Source organism: Opisthocomus hoazin, chromosome 11 (assembly GCF_030867145.1).
Source record: "Opisthocomus hoazin isolate bOpiHoa1 chromosome 11, bOpiHoa1.hap1, whole genome shotgun sequence".
Classification (NCBI taxonomy): domain Eukaryota; kingdom Metazoa; phylum Chordata; class Aves; order Opisthocomiformes; family Opisthocomidae; genus Opisthocomus; species Opisthocomus hoazin.
In genome coordinates this window covers 20,550,518-20,574,082 of record NC_134424.1, presented here as the reverse complement: position 1 = coordinate 20,574,082, position 23,565 = coordinate 20,550,518, and the positions used below count along the sequence as shown (strand labels likewise).

At 37.6% G+C, this 23,565-nt stretch overlaps 1 protein-coding gene across 14 annotated transcripts in view; it reads right to left on the bottom strand.

Annotated features, from left to right (window-relative positions):
* Positions 1–23,565, bottom strand: part of ATP2B2 (ATPase plasma membrane Ca2+ transporting 2) — a 427,775-nt gene that overhangs the window by 356,263 nt on the left and 47,947 nt on the right. For 12 of the 14 annotated variants that reach the window (XM_075432741.1, XM_075432745.1, XM_075432743.1 and 9 more), the window contains exon 2: positions 13,719–13,872. The exons of the other annotated variants lie outside the window; for them this stretch is intronic. The gene's annotated coding sequence lies outside the window, so the exon portion shown is untranslated. The remainder of the gene's footprint in view (positions 1–13,718; positions 13,873–23,565) is intronic. 14 annotated transcript variants of the gene reach the window in all.

Sequence of the window (23,565 nt, the reverse complement as noted above, 5' to 3'; positions counted from 1 at the left end):
CACACGTAATCCAACAAATTACAGTACTAGATTTTTAACTTTTCTGTTCTAGTAAGGAAAACAAAATAATTTCCAAGTAGGAAATTACAATGAACCAATGAAAAAAAAACTTATGCAAGTCTTGAGAAAATCTCAACTATACTTCATTTTTTTTTTAAATTTGAGTAACTGCAAAATCTTTATTTTGAATGTAACATGGGGTACACTCTCTCTTATATGTGTGTAATCTGAAAGTTGAGATTAATTTTTACCTAACATAACCAACAAATACATTGCAAAGTCACTAAATACCCATAATTAGAATAGCCCTATTAGGAAATTTACTTTCACCCTTTCATGTTATTTGTAGGTAGAATTTTATTCACAGATAAGAAGCCACTTTCTTTAAACTTTTTTTTTTTCCTCTAGGGTTGAAAAATATTTATAGGTCTCGTCACTGGAATAGTGGAAGTATGCACAATTTTTTTGAGGCCAATATTGGCTTCTTCACAATAGCGATTTTAGGAATTGTGCTACGGAAAAGAGAAGCCACTCCAAGAGTTTAAGAACAGCCATAAAAATTTTGCTATGAATAAAAAATGTGTGTGCATATGTGCATGTGTAGATATGGTACATACAAAATGGTTAGACCATACGTACACATGCACTCACATACACACCACCATCCAAACCTTCAGAAAAGCAAGTAAAAGCTTCAGCATTTCATTGCACTCCTACACCTAATATCACAGCTCACAGGCTTATGAAACATCACATTAAAACAAGACAGCATGTTTCTCTCACTGGAAAAATCACTTCCCAGTAACTACTCCCAGACCAGACAGAATTGCGTATCCAAAAGTCTCCCTGGCTAGGGCTTAAACCAGCTGGGTATGCTGGCACACAGGCTGCTCTTCTGCCCAGGTGAGAAGGAATCATCAGTTTTTCAGTATGGGAACTGTATTAGGGCATGGCCTCCCACTTGCAGAACAAGTTCACAAAGGCATTCCTCAGCTGTAAAGTTCCCTAGCACCAAGAGACTCAATAATCAAATCAGGCTTCCACCAACCTTTTAATAGAAATTATTAGCAACAAAAAAAAAAAAAAATGTTTTGAGATTTCCCACTTTGGAAAGCGATTTCTTGCACTCAACCTAGCACCTTCTCAGAAAGGACAAGTTTAAAAATAAATCAAAATATAAGGTGCCCCCCCCTTCAACAGCCATTCACCTGCATATTTTATGAAAACATTTCCAAAAAACTTTTCTTAGCTTCCTATGGTAGCTGGGGAAGTCACACATCATTAGTCACCTGCTGAATGAAAGAAAACTAAATACAGCACTAGATAACAATTGTAATGGCCTTCACATAACTACTAGGGAGAAAACGCAAAGTTTTTCATTATTCAAAAAAAAAAAAAAAAAAATCAAAGAATTTTGAGAAGGAATACCAAAAATAGCCGTTTCTGCTTTTATGTGATTTCACTGACACAGGGAGCTTTTAAGATTGTGTGATTTGTAGACCAATTAGGACAAGTTAAAATGGCAAACGTTGCAGGACAGTGAACAATAAAGGACATTAATTTTGAAGAATGCTGACCACAGACATCCAGTTCTACATATGCTGTTTCAATACATACTGTTCCTAATAAATATTATAGTTAAAAACCAGGAACACTGTGAACTTGGAGTAAACACAACACACACACATTTGAGAAAGATTTTGACAGAATAGATAATTTTTGCCAAAGTGGCATTCCAGTGAGGTGAAAACCAAAGGAACTAGAAAATCAAATCCCCATTACCTGTGCTTCACAATATTTATCTTTTTCACAGAAAGGAATGGAAGACTATGTAAAGCAAAGACACACTGCCCTAGTCTGACTTGCATGAAGAGTACCTTATAAAAGCTTCTTTCTTCCCTCAAAGTAAATGATAAAGACCACTGCTTTTTATTTATATAAATCTATAATTATAGATAACTTAAACCCAGCTATAAATTCACTTAATAGATACATGACTTAGGACTATTTATTAATTATTTTAATTTCCCTCCTCCCCCAAGGTTCTCTGCAATTTATTTCTGACGATCTTTTAGGAGGAATGTGACACTAACAGAAACAGTTGTCAACCTATATGGTAAAAATATGACAATGCTTAATTTGCCTTAAAGATCCCAAATGCAACGTGTATTATTACTAAGGAACATATACTCTGGCAGATTCCAAAGTTATATGTATGCATGAAAATCTTTTTTGCCCAAGAGCAGTGATGTATCTCAAATATATGGAAGCTATTTATTCCTTGAACTTACCAGACATTTTGAACTACCACTACTAAGAGTGAAGCAAAGCACCCAAACGTACCAAAGTCTACTAAAAATACACTATGATCTAAGTATGATTTTACAGCACTTCATGGTATTGTTTACTGCACAGTCCCATGATGCTGCAACGTGTGCTTCACTGAAGAACTCTACCAGAGAGAACAGGCCAGAGACAGCGACAGCACCCAACTCCTTTCTACAGCGCTGCTTCCCAGTTAGTTACCGCTGCCTTGGCCCATTTCTTTTCTGTTCTGAATCTGATAAAGATTGATATTCATTTAAATAGCTCTGAGATTATCCACAATTCCCATTTGTGTCCACAGCAAACCTAGAACAGTGATTTTTCTGTTTGTTTTTTTGGTTTGTTGGTTGGGGTTTTTCAAACTGTTACCTTCCACCCTACCCAAACACTGACGGTCTCTCTTAGCTCCCTCCTTTGGAAAGCACTGAAAATTCCAAACGGACAAAAAAACCCTAGAAATTTAAAATGTTTCAGGGTTGCTGCTTTAGAAAATTCCGAAGCACAAGAGGAATCCACAAACAGAAACCTAATTTTTTAAAATATTTTAACTATTTCAAAGGAAAAGTAGCACATTTCATTTATATAGATCAAACTCATAACTCTTAGCATTGAACCATCTAAAAAACTTAAATATAGCTGAAACTGAGTGCCCCATGTTTCAAGAATTTGCCTTTTCACTGTTAACTTTCTCCACAGGCTCAGGTCAAGCAAGCAACCTGAGAAACCACTGTCTGCCAGGATTTGCTACAAGAATCTCTTGTGAACTATTTCAGTTATTACAAAAGCATCAGGAGCAAAAGGGCAGTAGGCAGGTCTCGCGTCGCTGTTCCATCTCAGTGGTTGTCAGGAATGCAAAGATATTGACAGAAATATAATGAATCTCAGACAAAATATCTGTCAATCCTGCTAACATTCAGGGTACGTTTCCAAAGAGTTACTATATTTTCTTCAAATCTGTAAATATGCCTTCAACATAATTTGCTGAGCACAAAATAAGAATTCGCAATTTAACATTTTACTAATCATTGCCTTGTCAAGCACTCCAAACTGAATAACTGTGACACATTCGCTAACTCATTTTTCCTTTGCTATTTTTTCTTCTTAAATTCCTTTGCTTTAGATTAAGCACACAATCAGGATTATGCTTAATTTAACAAGATCTCTGAAAAGAGATTTTTCACTTTGTCCTAATGCATAACATGCAAATGCAAAAGGCCAAGTCACAGTCACATGACAGATTTTAAATGTGAAAGTAGTAAACATAAGAATAACTTGAAAGACATATTTTACTTTAGGTGGTTAGGCTAATTAATTTTTGTTTGACATTATTGGTATGTTGCAGCAAGCAGCAATTTAAGCAGCTGCTTAAACACAGATCATACAAATATATGAGCATAGGCTAATGGAAAGAATGGCATATTTATTTAGATTAAACATTCCTGAATAAATTAAATAAAAAACACTCAGATGACAAGCAGAACTGTGAGACTTTCTGGAATAAGCAGCAGAAAAACCTTCCTTTGCTAGTTCGCACAAGGGAGAGCACCAAATGAAGTGTGGTGCGTCCGACAAAGATTTTGAAGATGTTATAAACTGTTAACAGACCTCATCTGAAAACAACAGACTTAGATCAAAAAATAATTCTTCAGTTTGCTTTTCTTTGAAAAGTATATAAGCATTTTTCATTACTCAGACTAATTTGTCATTACCAAAACGCATCGCAGTTTGCTTTGATGCTGTGTAATTTTTCTTGGTTCTGTTAAGGGTACATAATTATACTCTTCCCCTTCCCCCAACAGATAATCATAAATTCTTCATCTTTTGACAGCTTCAAACAACAAGACTTCAAAAATACACAGTTGAGGCATTAAAAGTTATCTGAAGTCGTTAGGCTTTTAGATGACAGAAGGGGTCTGAGTGTTATTTAGTGCTGAAACCCCAAGCTCTGAAGATCCGAGGAAAGCGGCAGAGCCACCTTTGGTCATTCTAATATCTGGAAACAATCCATTTAAATCTAAGATTATATCAGCACTCCATCCGCTGACCTTTCAATGCATGCAACACGGGCTACAGCAGTAAAGACTCAGCATTATGAACTTCATGTGGATATGCTGTCTCATTATGTTAGCTCATTCTGAGTTTTGACAATGAAGCAATAAAAGTAATTATTGGATGCAACAGCACTTCACAAAGCTGCAAGGAACATTCTAGATACCAATGTGTAAAATTCAGAGTATGCCTGAGATTTTCCCATTATGCACATACAAGGACATCACGAGGAGGAGCATGATGACTGCATTTGTTCAGACCAGTCTGGGCACACTGGGGACACAGCTGGATACTCTTCATCGGGGAATATTACCTTCCATCTCACTTAAATCCCTCCACTAAGACTGTGTGAGCTATAAGGGGCCGCACAGGAAGTGTGAAGTGAGGTTTGCTTACCTGAAAAAAGCCAACAGGCTGGAAGAAACCTCAGAGTCCTTTCCCACAGCTTGGGCAGAATATAGCAAACTTTAACAAGCGTGCCTGACTATGTACCTCCAGTCCCATTTACAATCCTTCACACAGCCTCCACAGACCACCCACACCAGCGCTTCAGCTCTTCAAGTGTAGTTCAACTCTCCCACCACCACTACCCCATTTAAATCTTCATTGCAAACTCACCTATGACGACAACTTTGTGCTATGCTTCTTGGATCACAGGGAACAAAGGATCACCATCCTCCTTTCAGAAAACTTGTATTTAAATATCGTGTTGCCAGCTGATAGTGTTCCCCTCCAGTTCCTTCAGGGCTTTTTTTCCACCACAGATGACCTTCCCCGAACATTTTATTCTTCCCTTACCCACTGTACTCTCCACAATTTGTCCTTTGCTTTCCTTTCCACTTTTTTAAAGGGCAGTGCCCAAAATTAGAAGCCAGCTAAGTGGACCTTCACCAGCTCTGAGGGTGAGCTCAGAGCTGGTGCATATTAGAAAGGGTAACTCCAAACATCCCGGATTAAAAATTTTATGAGACAGCATGCTGCCACGTTCATAGTCTGCTATAATCCTACACCCTACTCTAACCCTAATTTCCTCACTGCTAACCTGCTAACCAAATGATCTCTTAGATTTGTGCTTTGATTTTAATTTTTGTTAGTAATTCATACATTTCCTTTTAGATTTGTTCATTGTTTTTGATTAATTTCACCTATTTGTAAACATCATTTTTAATTCCAGTACTGTCCTGCAAATTGCTTGCATCCTCATCTATCCTGGAAGCACTAGAAGTTTTACACTTTTTTCTATTCTAGTATCAACCTGTTAATAAAAAAAGTTAGACAGAAGAATCAGGTCCAGAACATATTCTTGATCATGCCATTCCAAATAGATAGTGAATAACTGATAAGTCTGAATATTCTTCTGAACTGGCTGTTCACTTGAACATGCTTCATTGTTTTGCAGTCATTTCACCTAGCTGAGATTTTTCTTCTGAAACCATCATATTAGACCATGTCAAATACCCTACTAAAGCCACACTTGCATGTTTCCCCTCTCCTGGTATTGCAGCTAGTCTTTCGAAGCTGTAAAGTAGGCAGGTTCTCGGTAAAGCCTGTCAGCCATTTAATGAAACCTGTCCTCTACGTACTGTCAAACTCATTTTTTAAAAAAATCCTGTTTTGACATCTTTCCAAATAACCAGTTAGGCCCTCTTTACCCTCCTACGAAGAACAGCAATATTGTTTCCCACCCACCCAGACCATCCAACTCTCTGGGAATTTTTGCTTCTAACAAATTCTTTATGTCAAATGGCAGTAAATCATACATTACTTCAAAGAATTCCTTAAATAGCAAAGAAAGTATTTTCATTGGGCCTAACCAAGTTGAATTAATCTCAATTACCTAAATATTTTCTAGCATGTTCCTATCTTCAGGCATGCACTACTATTTTCACAGAATCACAGAATGGTCGGGGTTGGAAGGGACCTCTGTGGGTCATCTAGTCCAACCCTCCCACTGAAGCAGGGTCACCTACAGCAGGCTGCATTTTGAAATTTTGAAATTGCGTACAGCATCTGATTACATACAATCTCTTCTGGATAGGCTAAGAAAAAAAAAAAAAAAGGATAAGATATTACATGCTCCATCTTTCTCCACATCATCTGTTATTTTCTCTCACTCCGTAGGAGAAAGAGACATCTCTTCCTTTATAAGCCTAAAGATAACAATCATTCTGGTTTGACCAGACAGTGGTCATGGAGAAAAGTCCCAATTATACCATCTCCATCCACCGTAGCTGAAGAACAGTTTTCTGAAGTCAATTAACAGCTTGTAGAGAACCAAAACTGTTGAACCTAATTTTGAAGCAAATCACTGTTTAACTGAGAACACCACACTGTCAGTTAAGTGTCTCCAATATGTTAACTTTGCCTTCTGGCAAACATTAAGAAGTCTACAGCCATTTACACTATGATGACTGGACGAAATCTCAGTTTCTTCTTTCGGCAGGTTGACACACATACATGCGCAACTTCTTTTGCTGAAGACACCATCCTGCAGTAATTCCCCATCAGGCTCTACAGTAAAAGGTCCCCAGCAATCTATGTGAAAAACATACACTCACTCAGGTTTTTCTAGAAGTATCTATAATTTATAAAACCAAGACAGATATTTCATTATTAACACTAGCTATTGATGGCAAAGAGCAACAGAGAATTTATTTTTCCCGATGTACTTACAAGCTGAAAATACAAGGACCTAGGTATTCAAATTAATAAAGTTTAAAGTTCAGGAAGGTTTGTAACTCTTTAGGGTGATGGGTCAGAACAACTCACAGCCTCTCTTCACCTGCTCATAACACTATTCTCCATTCAAAAACCCCAAAACTTAAAATAGTGCAGATGGTATTTACAGACCTTTTAACACCACAGACTTTATTCTTTGCTGAGATAAACTGCCCAGTAGACAGAAATTTCAGGAAAGAGCATCATTGCAAAACAGTTAATTCATTTATGAAGGCATCTGTAAGTGGATCTGTCATGATGCCATAGATCCACCACCTAAACTTTCCCAGCACTGGGATATAGCTGTAGCTATGTCAGCAATGTTTGGCACTTCAGATGACTCAGAGATGCCTGTTTCCTCCCTACATTGTGAACACATGTATCTGACTTCTGAATTTACAGCCTAGAGCCCTCTATCACTTGTACATTAGTTAGAAATTATTTACTAAATACTATGAAGTATTTTTAAATTATGATAGATTTCTTAACTCTCTCAGATCCTCCCCAATGTAAGAAAGACTGTAGTCTCTCATTCTCAGGGGAAAAAAAAAAGTAGACAGGATAACTGTTGCTATGAAAGAAGCTGGAATTCCATCTGTATTCACAAAAACCAGACAGTTCAAACCATTATTTCTAAATTATCAGTTAACCTTAAGGCAAACATTTCTATCAACAGCGGTGCAATGTCATCTACTCAATTCACATTACATGCAAACCACCACCTATCTCAGGCAGCAATCTCCACTTAGAAATTTCTTTGGGTCCAAAGGATTGGAAGTCAGCATCTAAGTGGATTTTCTATTCTTCAGCCCCTGAGTAACAGCTAAATACCAGGGTCCCCTCCATCTTTCAAAATTTCTTAAAAGCAGTAATATTTATTATTTATGCCAAGTTTTGGACCCTAATTGTCTTCAGAGGTTTCAAACATCCACTAAGCTAATTTATGCTGGCTTCTTTGGTAAGGAATGAAAACTAGCTACACATTATAACCAGTTTAATTTTACATACAGTGAATATAATAAATCACCATCAAAGTAGGGCTTCTTACACTGTGCAATTAAAAAAAAAATTTAAAGTCATCACTTGCCAGTGTTTTGTTTAAATTTAAATCACAGTAAAAAGTGATGGCCAACTTCAGCAGACTTTTCAAGAGGACAACTGCAAATTTGGAATCAGAGTATCATTCAGCATTTAGCAAGATAAGAAAATCTCTTTTCAAAAGCATTATAAATCTGTTAGAGCATTTTAGTCTGTGCAGCTGGATTTCTATGGAGAAAGTCATTATTTATTATAAACAATGAGTTTATAATATAAATAGAATTAAATTCCTTCTGATGTAAAAAGGTTTAAAAAAATACAGTATTTCTCTAGAACAGATTAAAAAAATAAATCTGTGGATTAATTCACGGTCTATATCATCACTGCAGATACTAAACAATCTCTAGAAAGATATGCCTTTTCTGGTTCCTTCTGGGTGGATACAGGAGCTGGTTTTAAGCCAATAGCTGGCAGGAGTCTGTTACTGAGAAAAACCAGTTTGCTTAAGCTTTGTATTCGTGAATATGCAAGTTTAAAATGCAACATACCGGTAAAGATGCTGATATGGAGCAAATCAAGAGTTCTTGGTTTCTAACTCATGAGAAGGTTTATATGTATACATAGTCATAAATTATATACAGATGTCCTGGCAGCTGGTGCTGAACACAGGTGCTCTAAGTGCCTGTGGTCCATTCTGCATAGCAGGCGAGAAAGCGATATTCTGCATTAGTAACAGATTCTGGATGGGGTCATAAGTGAAAATCCAGTGGAAATAGCCACAGTTCTGTTCTGTGACACTGCAAACACTGAGAACGGAGACCCAAGCAACAGTCACCACAGGCAAACCTAGGAAGAGGGATTAGTCTAGTAAGTTTAAAGACCACAGAGCAAGCATGTACTGGGTAAGCAGATAATTCACCATAAGGAACAATTAAATTGTGTCTCTCACAGCTTCACTCCTTTCCATCAATCATTATTTTCAGCTGCATGAAATTCCTACAAGTATACAAACCATTTTAGGACTTTCTCTTCTAGACTGTCAAAAACGGATGAAAAGGAAGAAATGTCTCTAAAGAGATTTTCAGGATAAAAATCATCTAATACACGACTGACTACAAACTGTAACACTTTGTGATATTTCCCCATAGCTTCACAGCAGGAACTGTGACAATACTGCTTTGTTTTCAACATCACAGGTGTTGGACTTCACAAGGAATACAGCTAGAAGAGCTGAAAATACAAATCAAGAATATGCCGTCCTCCGAGGTCAGCGAATGGACAAATTGCTTCACCTGTATTATTCAGCAACTGAGCCTTGATGGTGATAGAAATACTTTCTTCTGGCCTTGAAAGCTAAGCAAATGTGACACTCCTCTGCTGTCTGCAATGGTTTTATTTCGTATGTTTGTCATGCACAAGCATGGTTTTGTATACAGTTTACACATAAAACATAGGTCAAAATTCTTGTCCTGAATCATGAGATAGACTGTCCAAAATGGGCAAAAAAGAAACATATAGCAAACAGACAATAGGACTTACGATTCCAATAGGAGCCTCAACAATTCAACATTCACTTTTAACAGTCGCCCACTAGAGATAGGGAAACACCTGAGAGAGAAATGTTTCAAGATAAGGAAGCAGGGGACAAAATAAATTAAGCTGACATCAAGACAACTGAGACTGACAGAGAAGCCTCATGGTCGTCTATGGTGAAGGTCTGTAGGGTTGTGATTCTGCTGATTCCATTTACTGCAAGACATTAAAAGAATAACACTGAAAACACTGTTCTTACCCAATCTAATCTGCACATAAAAAAAAAAAAAAAAGAAAGTCACACACAAGAGAAGTGGGGACCAAGGGAGGGACAGGCTGGACGGGAGACCCAGTGAGAGATCCAGAGATTCTGGACTGCTCCCTATGAGCAGTTTGTATTCCCCCACACCAGATGGGCTCAGGACCTGCAAACACACTCTAGCACACTTAACTTGAGTATAACCCTAACGTATTTTGAAAACTTTCAAGATTTAAGAGTTGTATTGAAATAAGCACAGACACAGAAAACAGAGTCAGAAGGCATCGCCATCCCCCCCCAAAGGAATTAATAAACCTGATGATGATGACAAACTCATTCAAAATTCACAACAAAAAGTAATAAACTTGCAGATATACAACTGTCTGCAAAGAAAACCCGTATCATGCTGAATACTGAATCATTAAGTTTGTTTAGGATTCAGGTCATAAATTTCTTTAAAACTTCCATCTATATTTTATTGTTGCTCAAATACTTGGGCATACACAGCCAATGCAAGCCACAATTTTCACCATTATATCCAAACTAACAGATCAAACCTGATGCAGAAAACTTCAGAAAAATGGGCTACCTTTTCAGTGTCTAGATACATGATTTGATGCCCAAGGACAGGCATCCAAATATTTACATCTTTACTCACTCCATAAGTAAACAAAAGCTGAGCATCAGTGAGAGATTTGAGCCTACAGGATGGACAAAAATGGAAGGCTCAAAAACCTAATTTTGACATATATAAACACTCCGAACTTTCCCAAATCCACCTCCCAAAAACCCATAGATGTCTACAAGAAACCAAGTTATGCAGTCCAAGCTGTGCTGATAGCTCAGATGGTTAAACTTAGTCCTGTAGTCAATGCAAGGTAAACACAGACTTCACAGACCCTCTCTCACTTCACCATAATATTGAAAAAAACAGAAATAAAAAGCGACAATCGTTAATGGGTAGAATCTTAAAACCCCAATGAATATAAAGCTAAAAAATCTTCTTTTCTTACAAAGTAAGCATTTCCTGCTCATGAACTGGCCAAGTTCAGGCTAGATCCCAGTTTTCTTGTTTGAGGTATTGCATATATAGAGCACAAACACCCCATATTCTTCAGTATTAATTCTGCGCGATTCTTCACATCCCAGTGAAGCAAAGTAAATGGCAGCAAATGATCTGCAGTCCAAAGGGTAAAGCAAGAGCCGGGGGGAAGCCACTGATCAGACCACCTACATTCTGACAGCATCAAAGAATCAGGTGCAAATTATACACAAATACAAATTACACACTAAGCCTGGCACTACAGTCAAACATGACACCAGTAAACATTTGACGCTTTGAAATGACAAGCTGTGAAACAGCAAAGTCCCTCTAATTCTACTGATAATGAAAGGAGGAAAAGTACAATCAACATAAGCAAAAAAGGTTGTCACAGTTTAAATCCTGTAACTCTAAACCTTGTCAGAAGGCTGGAAAACACCTCTACATTCATGATCTTCCTGATAAAATATTGCTAGCCTTTCACCCTGAAATTTTTCAGTTCAAACACCATCTAATTCCAAAACTTTTTGTGAAAAACCACAGTCTGTATGTTTCAGCATGCACTAGATGTGACTTGAACTTCTGAAGGGAAATGGGTTCCAGTAAAAGCAAAAGGGGAAAGGTGAATCTGACAAAACAGTATCAAGAAAAGACAATAAAATTTTCCCCTTTCTACATCCAGAAGAAGAAAAGGATACAAACACATTCCTTCACACGGGTTTCGGAGAGATGATGAAAATGCATAGTAGTCGACTTACTAACAACTTCTTTAATTTTATGCTAGCTCTGGAAATGAAACTTTTAATAACTGTAGTAATAACACACATATTTTTCCTGTTAAGCATCTTTTGCTGGCCTCAACAGCCTCTGTCCAGGAAGCAAAAGATCTTAGAATAAAAGCGAGAAGAGTAACATGATCGAAGTGTGTAACGGAGTGGACAGAGATAGCAACACCTTAAAATAACAAAGGCTTGCCATCTCATGGAAAGAAACAAATAAATTTACAGACACTCCATAAACAACAGAGCAGGAACTGTCACAAACTGTTAAGCTTAATAGAAACCATGCCTCTGCTGTGCACCTGCAGGTAACTTGATGCTTCACAAGATGTACAAAAAAGTTTATTCGTATGGATAGGCCCATGGCATGATATCATGCGCACAAATGTAACTTGTGGGACAAAACCTATAGAAATTACTGCACTTTAACCCAGTTTCCCACCAGTGTTGGTAAATCTGTAATTGCATCTGGCAGCTTCTGATTTAACTCAGATCAAATCACTACAGCTGGTCAGTACAGCAACAGAGCATGTATTTAAGTGAATCTGCATCCCATAATCCTCACTGCTATGATATTATTACAATGCTTAACAGCTGAAATATATTTCATCTTTTAAAAGAGTCATAATTCCAATTACCCTCCAAGCTAGTTCTCTTTTCAGCAGACAGGTTTTGGATAATCCTATCCAAATTACAGATTTTGCATTTTCTTCTTCAAAAGGTGCACACGGTGACTTTACATGAATTCATTACTTGAAAACAAATTTTGAACCAAATGAATCTCAAAGCACAAGTCTCCTATGCTCTCCCTCATTTGGGTAAGACCGTCTGTAACATTCACAGACAATGACACCAGTGGTTGAGTTCAGGTTATAAAATCCCAAATTGCATAATTACTAGAATATATATTTGGAAGGGGTAAGGAAGATTACAGGCACTTGTCTCAGACTTCATTACAAGAATTTGTTAGCAGACAAAAAGAGAAGACTGTACTAAAGACATCTTACCAAAATACAGTGCCAAGCATTGAAGCTAGTTAAATGATAGAAGATTTTTCATAAGCCCAAGAAAAAACCTCCCAAAATAGGTTATTTTAATGAACTGCAGTAAAAGAACTCCATACGTATTATCTTCAGCACCACCTCAATTTAGAGGACTAAAATAATGGGAATCTTTCATATAAGAAGATGAGTTTTTTCGAACTACTGAACTAAGCACACTTCAAACAAATGAATCCCTATAGCACAGTCCAGGTGAAAAGACACTTTTTCTTTTCTTCAGTGTAACTGGAAATACAAGCAAAGATATACAAATTCTGTTCTTGTCAGCATGTCTCTAGTTAGATGCATCATTCTCTATTGTTCGCAGAAGAAAAATCACCACCAACACCTGTAACCCTGTCAGTGCTCATTCTGTTAAAGCCAAGATGCTGGTAATATTTCCCCCAGTATTCCAGTAACATGGAGCTTTTTCCAACTCATACACAGCAACAGCAAGTCAGCCTTCACTGACGCTCTATAAAAAACCCCTTCAAAAAAATGTGGAAAGAAAAGGTAACAGAACAGTGTCAAAAGCCTTCACATCAGTTTGTGCTTACTATTTAGCATTCATCACCACTGTATCTAAATGCCTATCAGGAACACATAGATCAAATTATAACCTCCAATTAATAATTCCTATCTAAGTAAAGCCAGTAAACAAAATACATTTTTATCTGTAAAAGAAAACTTTTTCATAGTGATGAATAAGATATTGCAGCATCCTCCATATCCAAAAAAAAAACCCATCTGAATTATAACACAAAACGCAAACATTCTATAGAAAAGAATTTAAACCTCTCTTCTTGGTTTTAAATAAAATAGCTGGGAAATTTGCCAGGTCCTTAAAATATCTCCCATTGTAAGAAGACAGAAAAACAATTTTAAAAAACAGTATTTTACAATCCTTTAAAAAAAGACAGGTGAAAAAAGTTTACCTGATGTAGCGTGCTTCGTAGCTGTTTGTTTTAGATGCTCTTAGGTAATATAGAATTGTTCATGCAAATCAAGGAAGTTAAACTGAAGAACTCTCAACAAGGCAAATTCTGCAGACTGGAGGTGGTCAATCAGATTCCAGGTGCAAAAAACCACCTAGAAGAAAATCAAAATGTTCACAGAAGTGACATTCTTCTATACCATTCTAAACATTATGTCTCATTGAATCTGAAGCACTCTCAGAGGAGTTACAGCTACGAAAGTCAAAACAAAGCAATCCATCAGATTTGATATCCCTAGGATATGAAAAGTTCTACTTGATTAAACCAAAAAATAAATGTTAGAGGGGTGCAGAAAAATATGCTGCATGTATTTCCAACTGCTTTGAAATTAAAGACTCAAACTATATTTGAAAAATGCTTTCAGTTTCCAAATACCTCCTCATAACATTTCTCCAAAATATTCTCCATGTACATTTACCCCAGTGAACACCAAAAATAAATACAGCCAACTGTACCACAGGCAGCGTTGTACAACAACCACAGGTTCCTTTTCAATTCACCATCATTCACAACCTAATAGGAAGACAGGTAAGAACATTCTGTAACACTTAAATTTAAAACCTTAGACGACTTCATGTTTACCAACAGACAGTCTTTTGGCCACTTAGAAATCAGTAATGATGGCACAGGTGCTGTATTTAACGCTTCACAGGGTTACAGGTTCCTGTACCTGTTGCCATACGTGTCTGCACAGTCCAGAGAGCACAAGAATAACTATTTATCAAACCGTTTTTCTAAGTGTCTGATAGGCTTTAAGTAAATTATTTGAACACAGAAGTATAAACCAAACACATCTAACTGAAAAACAGAGATTACTACACAATTCAACTTATTTCCAGCATATGGCAGTAGTACACACGGGCAAACAAATGCAATCTGTTTGAACCAGTTGCTCTCAAAAGCCTTCCCCGTTGGCTTGATAATAATAAGCAGCCACTGCTTCTCACACTGAGAAGCCTGGAACCTCCTTTCATCATCGTCACTCTGTCCAAAGCAACTGTATCTACCACGTCTTCACAGACCACCAGGAAATGGAAGTCGGATCAAGTGCAGCCAGCCTAACTTCTTGCAGTCAGTAGGTTTCAGAACTATCTCAAGACGACCCCTGTCACTCTCTCACAATTTATGCTCATACATGTTTACTGGATTTGTCGATAATGTTAGATAAACTTCAAAGGTGGCAGAAGACTGATGTTATCTGAGGAATTTCACTGATCACGACTTCTTATTTTGCTGTGGCAGTCCCAGAAGTTCTGTTCTCCAGCACCACATGTTTCACCTATATAATCAGTTTTCTCACATTGGCTCAAAATTTAGCACATCTCAAAAAGCTTCTTGGAAGCACGTTCCAGAAAAGGGGGGGTGGGGGTGGGGGTGGGTGTAGAATTTTCAAATCTTGTATGTTTTGATCTTTCTTACTTTAAAGAACTAATTCAAGGATCTATCTGCCAATTAATTTAGGAGACCTGATCTGTCTAAATAACCATTCCTGTTAGGAAACATTACACACTGTGTTCTGTCTTAGCTGCCATTAGATCCATTCAGCCTATGGTTCAACTGCTGTCATTTCAACAAGGCCTACCCGGTTTTCACCTCTGACACCCTCAAGCATTTTTGGATGGTTGCATTACACAATTGTGTATCTCTGGAGCGATGTTCTTTCCCTACAGTTTGGTTTTCTCAATACTGAAGTGCCTGAACATTTACATGGTATCCTGGAGCTCTTTTGTTTCTGTGATATTCACACATCTTTGCATTGGTACCCAACAATTTTATGTGTTTCCTTTCAGTATCAGAAGCATTTCTCAAAACTTCACCTAGATAAACATCAGCATGTTTCACCACTGAATTTAAGTCTGTTCAGCTGACTCTATATAGATAACCTGAACTGCAGCATATGCCTATACTTTTCACCTTTATTATAATACGTGCTACATATGCCGACAGCAACCAATGAGTCCTATTGTTCTCTGATTGAGACAGTCAAGTCTACTTGCTTACTTCTAAAGACAGCCACCTGGAAAACATCTCCTTACGCCCTGCCCCTGCTCATCAAACCTGGATAGGAAATAAATACTTTTTAAGAATAAATATTTTTTTTAATTACAACCTTTATATCTAGTAAAAAACTAAAAGGCTAATTTTTTTTTTTTTTTTTTTAAATAGGTACCTCTTCTGTGACGGGAAAAAAAATTGCTTCCAAATTTGGTATTTTTCTACCAGGTTGGTTTCTAGTAGACTAAGGCCACAGCTTCTTATTCTTAAAGGAATGAGTTTTTCAGTTCTTTGCCTTCAGTAAGCTCCCAAGAGTTTCACTTTGTTTCTATGCCTTCTGTCTCTCCCTTTAAAATAGAAATTAGCTTGTAATCTTAGTCTTCCTTCTGACAGAGGTAGGACCATCTCAACATGCAAAAGAAATCATTAACAAGCAGAAGCCTGTCATTTCACATAGGGATGCATCCTTTAACTCTCATTTTGTGAGCTTTTCAGCATTTTACCAGCAGAAGGGAATGCTGTGTTTATCTTCGTGCCTTTCTCCTTTCAACACCTACCAGTACCAGTCTTGCACCCAGTTCTGTGGCTGCCCGAGCAGACCCCCCTGCACCTCACAGGCTTCACAGCCTGGAACTGGAATCCCTCCTGCCCTCTGCCCCATCGCCCCAATGGCTTCAGCTGCCTTGGTGCTGCAGAATCACAGAATCCCAGCATGGTAGGGGTTGGAAGGGACCTCTGTGGGTCATCCAGTCCAACCCTCCTGCTGAAGCAGGGTCACCTAGAACAGGCTGCACAGGACCGCGTCCAGGGGGGTCTTGAATATCTCCAGAGAAGGACACTCCACAACCTCCCTGGGCAGCCTGTTCCAGGGCTCCATCACCCTCAGAGGGAAGAAGTTGTTCCAGCTGAACATGAGGAAGTTGCTCTGCTTCAGTTTGTGCCCACTGCCCCTTGTCCTGTCGCTGTGCACCACTGAAAAGCGTCTGGCCCCATCCTCTTGCCACCTACCCTTATGGAACCACCTCTCTACAGTCTTTAACAAGCCCAGTAACCCTGCTTACCCTAACTTTGACAATTTCTTAAGGCATTCCCCTCCTGTCACTCGCTCAGTCTCTGCAATGGCTCAGTTAAACCCAAGTCCCTCTCTTGGTCTGTGCAGGGCTGGCATTGCACTTCAGCCCTTTTCTCCTACCTGCATGGTCACTACAATCTACTCAGGATCAATGAGTAAAGGGCCGCACACTGGAAGCAGTAGCTGAAGAAGCACTGAGAAATTACATGCTTCAAGTCTCCAGACAACACATCCAGAGGATCCAAGTAGAAGACTATTTTGCTAAAATTCTATCAAAGTTCATGCTTATAATTATTATAGTTATAATAAATGATTGTCTTCATGCCAGATAGATCCTTATAACTATTATAAATCTACCATTGTTTTAATTTTATGCCTAATGGAAAGGAAGCTGAGAGCCATCACACCCAGCTCTATGTTTGAGCTCAAACAGGTGTTTCTCCAATAGAAATGGCTCATCAGTTCGCATTCCCCATACGCTCCAGGAAGGACAGCAACTTATAACATTTAACTGAAGTCTGAAATCCTTTCACACTCCAGGAGGTCAAATTAAAGTCAGTCATTTATACAAATCATACAGAAAGCAGAGAGAGTCAGCTGAATTTTAATTAAAATGAATGGCTGTGTAGGCAGTGTGAGCCCAGCCGTTCCTCATCACCTGTTTTGCTGAACACAGAAGGCAGCACAGTACGTACCATCCATTTAAACAAAAAGAGGCAGAAACATGTTCAAAATATTACCTAAAGACAGTAGCAAGAACAACAATCTTTAGTTGTATTCAGCCTTCAGAAAATACTCACTAAACACCACACAGCACTGTGTTCGAGTTCCCGCTCACTTCAGTTAGACTACATAACCTCTATATGATATTGTAAACCACTCTTGACTAAATATCAGGAAAAGAACGTCTACCTTACTTGCATGCCTCTCTTGGCATCTACTTCTACAAAAAGTTACCAGAATAACATGAAGCCACAATACCACGTAATACCATCTCAGCAAAACTTCCAGCATTCTGAGGTTGAAGATCTTAATCCCCGTACAGCTTTCTCTGTAAGAGGAATAAGCGTGCCCTTGAATAATTTCTGACTGTAGTTTGCATGGCAAAGGCTGAAAACTACTCTATAATGGCAACCTTTTAAAAGAAGGATGCAGAATTAATGCAAATTATAAAATCTATGCAACCTCTAGTTAGGAGAAAAAACACTACCACACCTTGGCAGTTGTTGTAGTGTTGACATAGTCCAGTTTCTCAGTTATTTTAGGAACATCTTCATCTCCCTAAAACTCAACGATGACATGTCAATCAAAAGTGCTGCAGGACACCATCTAGAGCCAAGGTAATGTTCTACACCTACTTTTGCTCAAGCCATAACTTCTTCATAGTTTTGTCACAAGCTCTAGGGGTGGGTCAGAACACTCATCCTCACAGACAAGATGGTAAGCAGCAACATTACTACTAGTCTGACCTTGTTTCTGGGAGCTCCATACTGCCATTTTGCATTTAACATTCAGCTTTCGCTGTATTTTGTGGAGGGCTACAAGCTGTTGCTCTTAGAGAGCTCAAAAGTATCTTTTGTAAGAGAAGGGATAGAAATGCATTGTGTTTCATGGGGACGAGTTGCCAAACTTAAAATTTTAGCAAGAAGCAGAGAATCTCACTAGGCAATTTTTCTTGGCCAAACGGATTTTATGTTGCAGTCCTATATAGAACTAGGTATTAAAAGCACTCAAATTAAATAAATAAAACAAGATTAAATACAAGGGATTAATTCCTCTACCCCCACTTTCTTGTTACAGTATACGGTCATTGTTTGCACACAGCCATCTGTCAAGTCTGAGAGCAAACAGTTTTGGCTTAACATGGTCCACCAAAAGATAAACTTAATTGTGACAGAATGAATCAAACATATCTGTTAGAGGAGAAAAGAAGTATCAGAAAAAGTTATTTTTCTTAGTGAAAGAATGGCATGCACAGGTATATAAATATATATTACAGATACATAGACTGCATAGCTCTGCAACCTCCTCTGCCTAGACTGCAATGTTGGCAGCAGGCTAAAGGTTCTCAGCATAAGTAGCAGATTCTGTTGCTGCAAAGCTTGCTTTGATTTTGATAATGAAAAGAAGTTTGATACCGTGGTCAGTAAAAGGTCAACATTACCATATTACAACAACTATAGCCACATTTTTTTCCTCTTGATAGAAATAAACATAAACCTTGCTTCACTGGTGAACATTTCAGCCATGGAGCTGAAAAATTGAATGAATTTTGTATTTTCATACACCAAGTACAAAGGCATATCATGCAAACTGACTATATCAAATTGCAGTAGTAAATAAACAGGTTTTTTTATAGGAAAATATTTTAAGAAGTCTACAAAGCCTTAAAGAAAACGGGTCTTAGTTTATTTCCTCCATATTTAAAACAGTAAAACACAGCAACTAACCACATTTCTCTCTATGCAATGCTTCATCTTGATCAATAATTACTGTTTCAGAAAAAAAATTAAAATATTAAAAAGAAAAAAAAAAGATTGCCTAACTTTCCTCTAAAAAGACTTACCTACTAATGCCAAATTCTTTCAACTATATCCCTACCAATGTGGCAGCATGATCACAGCAACGTTCAGTAATGCCAAACACCAGGTCTATAAGCACGAAAATGGTTCCAAGTGCATGGTAAGTAAATAATGAAATCCACTTAATAGTGCTATGTATATTTTGATGAATGTTTTAAAAGAAGCTAACATTAAAGAGGTCAGTCAGAAAGAAAAGGAACATTAAGTAAATAACCTCTTTTACTATGATGGATAGATTTATTAAAAATAAATTTTAAAATAGATTGCCTTTCTGACTACTGCACTTGCTTTCTCCAGCAAAGGAAATGGGAATAATTAATGGATTTGGCTGCTTCTCTCTAGGGATGAAGATAATCAGTCTGTGGGGGAAGGCCTCTATCTAGCACAGAGATAGCACCGGTACAGCAGATGGGGTGGAAGGGATGGGGGAAGATCTTCACTGGCATACCTCCAGAGCTGCTTATCAGCTCCTACGGCTCAAACTAACTCAATTCTAGGTACTTGAAATGCTGGTAAGGTTGCCAATGATAATATTCTTTTATGAACTAGAATGAAGGTGGCAGGGGAGGGTGCCCTATTGTTATTACAATAAGGAAAACCTCAGAATCCATCCAGCAGCGATAAAGGGACTACTTGTTCCTCTCTGGCAAGTGCAGCTCTTTAAACCAAAGATTTGTTGTTGTTGTTCACATACTTATATAGTTACAGTAAACATACAATCATTGGCCCGACAACATGCGAAATGCGGGTTTACCAGAATGAAAGGAGGTTTTTCTAGTCATTTATTTTACAGTTACTCAGTTCATTATCTGCTCCACAGTTGAGTAGTTCTTGAAACATAAACCTTGTTTTCAGTATATGAGACACGCAAGTTAATTCACTACTGCAGACAGTTAGTAGTGCAATTAAAACCTCTAACCTCTCTGCATCTTCTGTAGCCCCTAAGTCCGTATAAACACCTCTATGAGTAGTCATTTAAGAAACCTAATTCTGAATAGTTCTACGAATAAGTAGCTTCCACATAAAAGTAACAACTTCTTTGTTATCACATTGGATGGCTCAAAATAGTGTGTGACTTAAGAATCTTTAAGAACACACAGGAACTCACAAGTTTCCCAAAGCTTTTTTAAGAAAAACTAAAACACCTTGAAAGGAATCCGTTTCTCTAGCAGACTAGAGACCTCCTTCCTTGAGGATGTAATTCACTGTTCAAGTGGTCTGGAACCCAATCAGCAGAGTAGCAATTATGCTCAACACTAATACAAGCAACCTAGATTTCCAAAGAAGTTAAACACCGTTGATCACCACATAGTTTTCCTTTGCAAGAGAACAGGGGAGAAGAGGAGAGGATGACAATTTCATCTGTCACAAAAAAAAAAAAAAAAAAAAAATCTGTATTATCGTTGTCAATCACACGGTGTTGATAAACTCATCATTTTGGAATAGCACAAACCACAAAAAGCTCAAGAAAAATCTAGTCCTACTGGTTTGTCAGAAATACAGTGACTTACAGACTAATGTGGAAAAGAAAACACAAGTGTGAGTTCTGGAAAGGAATTTCAGACCATCCCCATACAGAGCCTCCTGTCTGCAGCGTGACTGCATCAAGCAGTATGCAATATTGCATACCGTTTTTATTCCCCACTCCATTGTCATGACATGCAAACATGGCTTTACCTCGCATCTCTGGTCCTTCTCTTCCCTCCATAGAGTTCTCACAATCCATGCTTCAGTGCGTGATTCACACCACTGCAAAACAACTGCAGCACACTCCCAATTTCACACAGCATCAAGGTTTAAAAAACTGGCTGGACTCATATACGTATTAAACGCTCTAGGCATCTGCACTGCTGTGTGCCGTAAAAGGCTCACAGTTCAACACATCCGCACTCCAAAATCAAAGGAATTATCAAGTCCCTAACAGTGCAACTGATCCAATCATTAGTAAATCTGCTATTTCAAGAAACAGTGATCAAATACTGATCACAGAATAAGAATGAAGACGTATTAACTGTAATCTTAAAATCTGAAAAAAAGATCCATTACAAATTACACATTCATCAACCTTCTTGGATGAGAACAGTCTAAATAAAGTAACTAAAAAACATACCCTTTCAACTACTTAAATCACCTTGATTTAATGGTCACATCAGTAATCATTAAGTGCTTTATGAAACTTAGAAGTATAGGCACAAAGTTTGGTTCAAATAATCATTCATCTCCCAATAAGCTGAGTAAATATTTCATTCAAACAACCATGTTAAAATCCCAGCTACTGTATTCACTATTTCAGAACTAAACAGCCAACTAACTAGAAGTTACCGTTTTTAGATACCATTTTACTTTTCCATATCCATCATAATGTCACAGGAAACACGCACCCACAAAACAAGAATACAAGAGGACACGCAAACCGCTGGAGCCCCGGTGCTGTGGCAAGCACTCCCTCGCGCAGGGTAAGTGGAGCGGGCTGCAGGCACATCACAGCATGCTCTCTCAGCTTTTTGTAGCAAGTTTTTAATATACATGCTATGAAAGAGTTAAACTCTGAAGAGACTAAACAATTGATCTGAAACTCTCCCCAGGTAAAAATTCTACATCAAACTAAAAGTTTTTGATACGCAAAATGAAAACACAAAATGAAATCTTTGATATTGTAGTTAAACTTAAGTCATGAATTCCAGAAAATTAGTGGCAAAATAGAGTCATTTTCACAGTAACTAAATTATTACCACACCCTTTAATATTTATTTTCCCTTTTTCACCTGTCATCTCAGGCTTTTCAACAAAGATTACGTGGCACACCAACAATATCCTTAAACTGTCATTTAATTTTGTGAAATCTTAAAGTTCATCATTAAATATCGAAAAGAAACTACTATTTTTGAATTTATTAGCATATTTAGGAATAACCATATATGGCCTTTGGTTAATGTCCAGCAGATACTCCAGTGCTGTTGAACACCTCCTTAGAATCTCCAGAACTTTTACACTGCCTAATGTCTCATCTTGATACTACAACATTTGACTATTTTAGGGAGCATCTGCAGGAAATAAAGCAAAATCCCTCGTCTCCAGTTTTATTTCACTAAAGCACTGTTATAGTTTGGATCAAAGTAATTACCTTAAGAAGTTCTTCAATGTTCCTATAACAGACTGTTGCATTTTTTTCTTGCAGAAGTGTCCAATACTCTTAGTCTATAAAGCCAGACTATTTTGTGGCCTTCAGGCATACACATGTGAACATCAGCCTCAACCAGTATGAGATTTAAGAATCAAATTTCAGCGACAATTATTGATACCTTTCCCTTGCAACATAGTTGGAGATTAGAAATTAAAATGAATGTAACAGGTGCTAACAGCACTAATATTAACTTCACTAAGGCATAAGTTAGTTGTCCAGCTTTCCAGAGATCTGCTATAATCTTCCACAAAATCCTCAAAAGACATGAGCATTAGAAGACTTAGCATAAAAATAGACAAAATACAAATGAGTACAAAATACTGATATTTATGCCATGCAAAAGGTCAGTTCTACACCACAGCAAACAGTTCAGCTATAATCCAGAAAAGCATTTAATTATATGAGACAAGCTAACGCTGAGCATTTCTTTAGCCTCTTCTGCAGGCTACGGCTAACACTGAATCAATGCAGTGCATTTTTGTAAAAAGCCAGCGTTAAAAAAAAAAATTTCTAATTTTCAAGAATAATTAAGCTTTTGACTTTAAAAAACAATCAGTAATTTGATATTATTATCACCACCAGAATTTGTTCCAAGCACAGCTTCAGGAACTGCGAAGATGCGTGTTCCAAAGGCAAGTTACAGTTGGGTATTAGATTGTTTGGTTTGGGGTTTTTTGTCGGGTTTCCTCCCCACAAAATATTCCCTACTTATGTACAGCTACTAAGACGCCCTCTTTCAACTCAGTATAAAAAGCCAAATCAATTTCAATATAATTTTATTCTAAGTGTCAGTGGCTACAAGTACTTATTATGAAAGCGCTCATACTGCATTAAATTTCATAGAAAAATTAGCATCTTAAGCCTGCAAAAAACCAAACAAATCCATCTCTCTCTATGTATATACACATATCTTTCCACAGCCCATCAGAGTTACAGACAACTTTCAAGTTAGGA